The sequence below is a fragment of the Gossypium arboreum genome, chromosome 10 (genome assembly GCF_025698485.1).
Source record: "Gossypium arboreum isolate Shixiya-1 chromosome 10, ASM2569848v2, whole genome shotgun sequence".
In the NCBI taxonomy this organism is placed as follows: Eukaryota; Viridiplantae; Streptophyta; class Magnoliopsida; order Malvales; family Malvaceae; genus Gossypium; species Gossypium arboreum.
Genome location: NC_069079.1, coordinates 108919095 through 108927865, shown reverse-complemented (window position 1 = coordinate 108927865; position 8771 = coordinate 108919095). Strand labels below are relative to the sequence as shown.

General features: G+C 33.1%; 1 pseudogene; it reads right to left on the bottom strand.

The window, feature by feature from the left end:
- Positions 1-5975: 5975 nt before the first annotated feature.
- On the bottom strand, positions 5976-7582 carry LOC128282119 (major pollen allergen Bet v 1-G-like; annotated as a pseudogene).
- Positions 7583-8771: the final 1189 nt, after the last annotated feature.

The following is an 8771-nucleotide window of genomic DNA, read 5'->3' as shown; positions in this document are numbered from 1 at the left end:
ACTTTTAGCAAGCTATTTGGGCATTATATCACGAAATGCCAATATGTTGCCCATCAACTACTTAATCATGGCATCACATGCCCGATAGCAACAAAAATCAAGCTCTCGATAATATTAAGGTAACAAAACGTGAATTTAATTTATAATACTTTGGTTTAAGTTTCATTTATATTTACATTCTAAACTTATGTTTTTTAGGAGAGATTTGCATTAGAGGTCTCGATGACTATATTAAGAAGGCATTGGGTAAAAATGGAGAGACCATAAAAGCACTTTGAAAAAATTATATTTTAAGAAAGACATAAGCCTCGAGGAAAAATTGAGAAATGTTACGCTTCGAATGCCGAGGTACCAATGGGAAGATGCGGTTAGATTCGAATTCAAGAAAGGAGAGGTATTACGTATTTCCAAACTCTTAAATATAGTGTTTACTATATACGTAATAATAATTTCATTATGTAGGACTGTGAACGAGTTGGAACAAGCGAGACAAAAACAAAATTCACGACACTGACGTGGTTAGAAGTTTTGCTTCAGAATGAAGCCGAGGTATTATGAATTTATTAATTCTTTCAAATATTAATTACTTTCTACTATTAAATAATATTTTTACTACTATATTGTAGGAAGTCTCATTTGGTCAAAAAGTTGGACACCTTCAACTTTTGAGATTACGATAGGAAGAAAGATGGATCTCCTATGACATCTGTCGGAGAAATTATGGTATATTTACTTAATAAAATTTGATTTATTATAAATATTTATAAAATGTAATTATAATGGTTTAATTCGTCATTAGTAGTTTTAAATAGTGTTAAGTTATGTTGCATTCCTTTTTATTATATATTTCGTTTCTAACTCTATAATTGATTTTTAGGAGAAGAAGGCGTAGTATGAAGCGATTGCTTGATCGATAGTTCGCTAATCTTGAGAACATTGATAATGTAATTATCATTGAAGTTTTGGGTCTTGAAAGGTATAGTCGGGTTCGATTTCAAGGATCCGGTGTTACCCAGGCCAATATTTTGGATCCGACTCCCAAGAATACATGCCTTCCTAGGAGTCAAGCTCAAGCTAAAGTTCAGAGGTTAAGAGACTAGATAGCTCGGATGCAAGTAAACACGGTTGAGCAAATTGCCGAGGTTTAAACAAAAAATGAAGAACTCCAAAGAACAACTTAGGCGGAGGCAGCAGAGAGAGGCAAGGCAAAGAACGAGAGAGGCAGAGGCAAAGAATGATGGCAGCAGAGCAGAGCAAAAGTACAATGAGCCCACTACTGACTTCAAGATGATGCAGATGTTTCAACAGTCGCAAAAGCCGCCATCTTAGACATTAGTTTTCTCGTTGTAAGAATGTTTTTAACATTGTCATATTTAACATTATTATAAGAATATTATGAGTTATACTTTATTTATTAATTACATTATATATCTTTCGTTAAATTTGAAGTATCATTTAGAATTAATGTTTTTGGTTGTATTTTTATGCTAAATTTGTTGTTTTTGGTTGCATTTTATGCTATATTTGTTGTTTTTGGTTGGATTTAATGCGGAAGGGCTGATATTGGTAAAAATGTGCATTGCAAGGCTAGGCGCTTTTCCTAAACGTCGGTAAAAGCCATGACTTTTAGCGGCTTTTTTTTAGATAAACACCGTAAATTTTTGCGGCACTTCGTATAGCGGCATTTTTTGTGGCGCTTGTGAAAACGCCGCAACTAGTTTTAGTGGCGCTTAAAAGCATCGCTAAAGGCTAAAAAAATGCCGCTAAAAGTCTTTTTCTTGTAGTGGTGGTCGAACGACATGGATCCATCTCGCATAAAGCGTAAGTGCTTTTCAGGAAAAACATATTAGTATAAATATCACGCACCAACTCGGTTTTCAAAATTTTAATTTTCTACCTATATGTTTACATTGTGATATCACCGTTATTAGGTATTGGAGTTAAACCGTCAATTAAACTTCCTTCTCTTCATAACTCGTAATGTTGCTTTCAAAGTGAAATTGGAATAGTAGTTTAGGACCACAAATCCAATGTCAAAAATGTATTTATTATTTTAAGGTTTACAACATTATAGTAGCATCATATAAAATTTCGTGGATAAATTTTATCGCTTGCATGCTTAATTTGATAAAAGGATTAAATCACGTAAAGTGTAAAACTTATGTTCTATTAGAAAAACATGTTAAATTGCTATGAACTTTAATCATGAGAGGCCTTAAATGGTGATTAAACCATTAATTTAAGTAGTGGACAATTATGGACAACATTAATATGTTTAATAAAGGTTATATTAGTAATTTAATAATAAATAAACAAAATAAATAAAATAAAAATCACATTACCTTGTCCATCTTAATCTAGCCAAATGCCTAAGGAAGAAAACCACCATTTTTTTCGGCCAATCTATATTCTCATTGCATGTAAGTATTTTTCATCCCGTTTTTAATGATTTCTATGCTTTTAGAGTTTTGTAGCTTAATCTAGCTACCGAGGATTAATTTGCAAAAACATTAAAAGTATAAGGTTTTACCATGTATATTAGTTCTTTTTTATGTTTGATGGATGAAAGTGAATATTTGATGATAGTTGAACAACTTTTGTTAAAGAAATTTTGATGAATTTGTTATTTAAGTAATTAATTGAAAAGTAGAAAATGTTCATGGAAAAATGTGAAATAAATGAAATATAGGGATTGCTAAGGACAAAATTAATATTCAGCTAGCATGCGTAGACTAAATTTCATGAATTTGCATTTTTATGAGCTAGGGACTAAATTATAATAAATTTAAAATTTTAGGGGCAAAAGCGTAATTTTGCCAAAAATATGAATTTTTTATTAAATTGAATAGGATGATATTGAATGAGCTAAATTTGATTATATAGATCAAGAAAAGTAACGCATTTAATTTAGATCGGGAAAGGAAAAAGTATTGGATTAGTTGATCATAAATTCTCGTTTATGATTGAGATAAGTTCGTACATTTAATTAAAGTTGTGTTATGCTAGATTTACATGCTTTTATGTTATATTATAGTATTACATCGTATAGAAAATCCAAAGAAGTTTTAGCGGCTTTCGGATCTCGTTTGAACCTTAGGAATAAATAGGATATAAATGAAATATCATTAGGGGTTACCATGTTTGGTGCTAGTCTTGTATGTTTGAGCAAAGGGCTAAGTTTCGCATGTTACTTTCATCGACAACTTGGGAGCAACCCTGTAGTTACGCCCTAATCGACAACTTCGTGAGCGCACCCATTTATGGCTCGAGAGAGAGCATTAATAATGAGATATGAGATAGTAGTGGTATTAACCACATGTTGGCACATACTATGCGAGATTATCGAGTATCCAATATTATTCTAGTGTTTCAATGGCTATGAAAATGGAAGATTTGACAAATGCTTCAATAAGTGATGTTATGAAAGTATGGAAAGGTATGAGTTGATGATATTTGAAATATGCTTAGCCATATGCTTGAAAGTATGAATGTTTATAAGTAGTGTATAAAAAGCTATGATGTTATTGAGATGATTTGCTAAGCTATGAGATTATCTAACTTGAAAGGTTGTTGCTTAGGTTAATGCCAAATCATATTGGATTATCTCAAATTGTTTTGTTGCTTATAAATTGAAATGGTAAGGTTTGTTTATGTATTACAAACTTGCTAAGCATTTCATGTTTACTTTGTGTTAATTTCTTGTGTTTCTAGATAATCGAAAGCTCGTAAGAGTTGGAAGTAGTCAGAATTCCATCACTCTATCCATAGGTTATGTCGGTATATTTTAAAGATTTTGATTCATGGTTATAATGGCATGTATAGTTGTTTTGTTTAATGAATTTAGCCATTATGTGTGACTTTTATATATGTTATTTTGGTTGATGAACAAATTTGTAAGATATTAAGATTGTATAGTATTTGGTGTGGTTGATAATTTGATGTTGTGTTAGTTAAGATGTTGATAAGGAAATGTTATGGTAGCAATTAATGGTTAATGTGGAATGAATGTAGCCTGATGTTGATAATGATTAATTTTGGTAGTTTGGAAGTGAACATCTTTCGATCAAATTGGTGTGGTACATGTTAGTTGTGAAAATGGTTTTTTGGTATTGGTTTTGCATGAAATTTTGGGTATATGAACATATAGATAAATGTGGCTTGAAATTGTTTAATTGGTAGTTTAATTAGTGAATAAATTGGTTAGGTGTTTAGATAAGTTTGATTGTTGAAATTGAGGTGCCATTTTGGCATATTGGTTGAATGGATAGTTTCTATGTTATGTAAGCTTGAATATGCATATGTAAAGTGTGCCTTAAATGCTTGATTATAGGTTCAATTGGCTTATGCATGAGGTGTGAATTTGGGTGAGAAAAATCGCTTAGAAATGACCTATTTTTTGTCCAGACGGGCAGAGACATGGGAGTGCGTCTCACACACGGCCAGGCAACACGGTTGTGTCTCCCTTGTAGCTTTCAAAGGGTTGCAAGTCAGCCTGTTACATAGCTTGGCACACAGGCTTGTAGGGTTAGTTCGAAGGGTACACAGCCTGGCACACAGGTGTGTGGCTTGGTCATGTAATCCAAGTCAGTAAGTTACACATGTACGGACACGGGCTGACACACAGCTGTGTGTCCCTATTATGAATGTCCACACGGCCTAAGACACTGGTGTGTCTCTTGGCCATGTGACCCTTGTAGTTTGAAAACTTTTGCCTTTTTTTGAAAAATTTCATATGTTTCCAATTTAGTTCCGAATCGTATCTAATCTCTTTTTAGGGCCTCGAGGGCTCGTATAAGGGACCGTATGTATGGTTTAAGTTTTTATTGCTATGATTTACGTGAATGTTAACTAAATGTTCATTGTATGATGTTATGACGGATATGGGCTAGGGGTGTTACAACAACCAAAACCCAGATTTTCATACAGATGCACAATGCACACATCTTATAGATAATCATACAATAGTCATACAAAAATAGAACTGCATATATTTAATCGATCGATTCGTAATCGCTTATGTCAGTATTTATATACTTGGTAACATCACATAACATTTTACAAACTATTAAATTAATGCTATAATTACAAACAAACACACCAATCTGAGCTGAGACAGAGTCTCAACACACTTATAGAGGCCTAACCGAGAGTCGGGTACACATACACATTAAACGGGTCAGTTTATGACTTAGAGCAAAAATTTGCGAAACAGGGCCACACGGCCATGTGGAAGTGCCTAAAAGATGGAGGTCGACATTTACGTGTGCAAGTCTGTACAAGCTCAGTGTGGAGGAGACACACTGCAGGTGACCTAGTTACATGGTGTGTGAGTAGCCCGTGTAACTCTTTGTCCAAAATTGATAAAAAGTTGTAGAGCGAGACACGCACTGTGTGGAAATATCACATGCCCTTGTGGCTAAGGACACGACTGTGACCAAGGCACACGCCTATGAGGAAATCGACTAAAAACCCCAAATCAAAGTGTCATGGCTATGTAGCACCAAAAATTACCTAGAAACCCTAATTCCCAATTTCACACTGTGTGAATTGCCCGTGTGTGGTACATGCTCGTGTGGCCACTCATGTGGTCACAAACCACACCAAACAGGCTGAAAAATGTGCCCAATAAATTAATAAATTAAAATTATTTTTGATTAATCAAAACCTTAGCAAAATTACTTTATCATCCATAATAATAAAATAATAACATGCATTCATTCACATACATTTCCTTAAACATGCATACAATTACAAGAATGTCACATGTTATTAAATATAATCATACATAAAGAAGAGAGGGATTTCGCTCGGTTTACGATATAAACATAGTACAACCATAGCTTTGAAACCAATTGTTGGAAAAAATCCGATTTGAAAATGGTAAAACAATTTAATCCCTAAATCGTTACTAATTTTTGGATTTTAAAGGAAACGAGTTTGACATTAACATAACAATCAAAAGATAGTTTAATATCTTAGTTACAAGCATCAAGATTAGTCAAGATATAAGCTTCAATGGCCTTGTAAACTAGCTCACTCCTTTGAATGAAAGCCTTAATTTCATCTTCAGTGATTATATAGTTGTCGATAGTGTAAAATTTCATCGAGCTCTTGAAAATGTTTCCTCCACTTGCATCAGCCACAAACTGGTTCTCATAGGTGATTTTCTCAAGCTTGTCCCCAAAGGTCCAACTTCGATCAAACTGAACTATATGATAAATTGTTTTCATCATGTCCTCTAATCATTTGTTTCATATATTGAAATGGAGGACCAAAGAAAATAAAACACTTGTTATCTAATAGAATTGTGTCAAACACATGCAAAAAAAAGAAGATAAAAGAAATTGAAAAATTAAAGAACTAACTAACCTTCAACAAGGTTGATCTTTAAAATACTTCTGAGCTTACCATCACCTTGGAGCTCAACACTCTTAATTACGTAAGGGGAAACCTTAGGCTAAACCTTCACGCCTTCAAAAATGAAGTCCTTGAAAAGATTAGGTAGGGTGACTTGAAGGTTACATCAAAGTTATAAGTGGCAACACTTATTATTCTAAAATCACTTAAGACTTTTTATGTCATTTCTTTGTGTTGAAAGAAGAGAAGAAGAAATTAATGATTGAGTGAGTGTTTTGATGTCTAGGAAGATAGAGAACTAAGATAGTATTTATAAAGAGAACTAAGACAATGTTTATAAAGTTGAACTTCACTAATGATTTCTTTTTGCTTTTTGTTAAGAAGATGTAAGGTCAAAATTTATTGAATGAGGTTTTGGTAATGTTAGCAAAAGTTAATATTTTAGAATTTTGAATATTTAAGAATGAAAGTTCTGAAACCACACTTGGAAGCAAGTTCAAGCAGCGCTAAATTCAAACGAATTTAGGCATTGAGTATGAACAAGGTAAAAAAAAGAACACACAATATGTTTATGTAGTTCGGTTTACTACGCCTATAGGGTCTTGCCTAAACATATAATGAACTACCTTAGCAATACGTACAACATGTGATTTCAACCTCTAACACTTCCCAAATTAGACTCCTCACTTTGGCAACTAAGATCTAGAAAACTCTCCTCTAAGTTTTTCCCTTGAAAACTTAGGACATTAACCAAGTAATCGACCACTTCCAGACGTACCAATGTCTAGAATAGAAATCTCATACAAAATATATTAAGAAGCGGTATCTAAAAGTATACGAATCGGGGTTGTAATATAGTTATTATGCGGAGTAGGTGAGTACTTGAGGATCGTACCCAAGGGAGGCAAGCACTAAGTTCACTCCAACCTAAGAACAAATAGGTTAATTAGTACTTTAGATAAATTATATTACAATAAAATATAAAGGAAGGTTTTAGGATTTTAATAGAAATAGTAAAAGAAAAAAATAATGAGAAATCAAATAGTAGAATTTATCAAATCTAAGCATGAATGATTAGCTCACTTTGGTAATCATAATGAACTGTTGCTACTGTGCTTCTTGTTCAATCAACTAGTCGATACCCCTAGCAGTGATCTTCCGATCTTCTACTAGAATAACGAGTCGACAAGAATTACTTATCTTTCAACCTCACAGTCCGCACCATTCGAGTTAAGGTGTTCACAGATAGGCCATACCAATTTTGGGTTAATTCCACTTTAATGACTTCCTTGGGTCGTCAAGCCTAGGGTTTAAGTTCTTCCTTTCCCAAACAGTTGATCCGTTAAGGGAACCCTACAAAACAGTTAATTTATCATACCTCCACTCGCTAATCCCCCACAAGAGGATTAGTTCCTCATGGATCTCATAAATAGTATAAACCTAATATAAAGAATAGACATGAATAATGATTCAAGAACATAAAGTTTAGTAGAAGCCTTATTTCTATTGAATAGAATACCGAATCCTCACAGAGTTTGATCAAGTTCAAAAATCTGATCTCCCCACAAAAGCAAGAGCAAAACTGAAATAAACCTAAAGCCTAAGAAAAGACAAAAACTAAAGACAGAATCGATAAAAGAAATTATACAATACGAAAAGTTGTACATAACATGTGTTAAATTAGCCTATTTATAGACCTAGAGTGGTTATTGTTCTTAACCCTAGGTCACCTGTCGTCCTCGTGTTTAACGTTTGATTGTGTGGACCAAAATGCCTTTAGCTCATAATTATTTCCCATAGAAATGTGATGTTGTGACACACGAGGTCCTGTGTCGCGATATTTAAGGCAATATGCTCATCTTTAATGTAACTCCCCATACCCGACCTACACATTATGGTCAGATTGTGAGGGTCACATTGCATGAGAAAACAATCTTGCTTAATTTTTGGTGAGAAACTCGTTTAACTACAAAAAATGAGATTGCTTGAAACGTTAAAAACACAACTATTCTAAAAAGCTCATGAGTACTTTGATGAAAAACCACATTTTATTAGCTTTGTTTAAAAAGATCTAATAGACTTAACTCCTTTGTGAATTAAAACAATGTAATGACTTAGTAAAAAACTTTACAATGAAAAAACATTATAGCGACTCAATCTTATAAAACCTTAGTCCTTTGTTAGTCATGTCGTTTTGTCTTAAACACCGATTAAAATGAAGTCCTTTGTAAAAAAATACCAAAATAAATTTTAAAGTCCCAAACAAAAACTAAAATAGCCAAGAGTCCAAAAAGCCCAAAGAAAGTCCAAAACATACTTAAAAACAATGTGTAACACAATAATGTGAAAATCAAGTTGCACACATGTTAGTAAAATAAACATTAATGTAAAAATATATATTTAAATCACAAGAT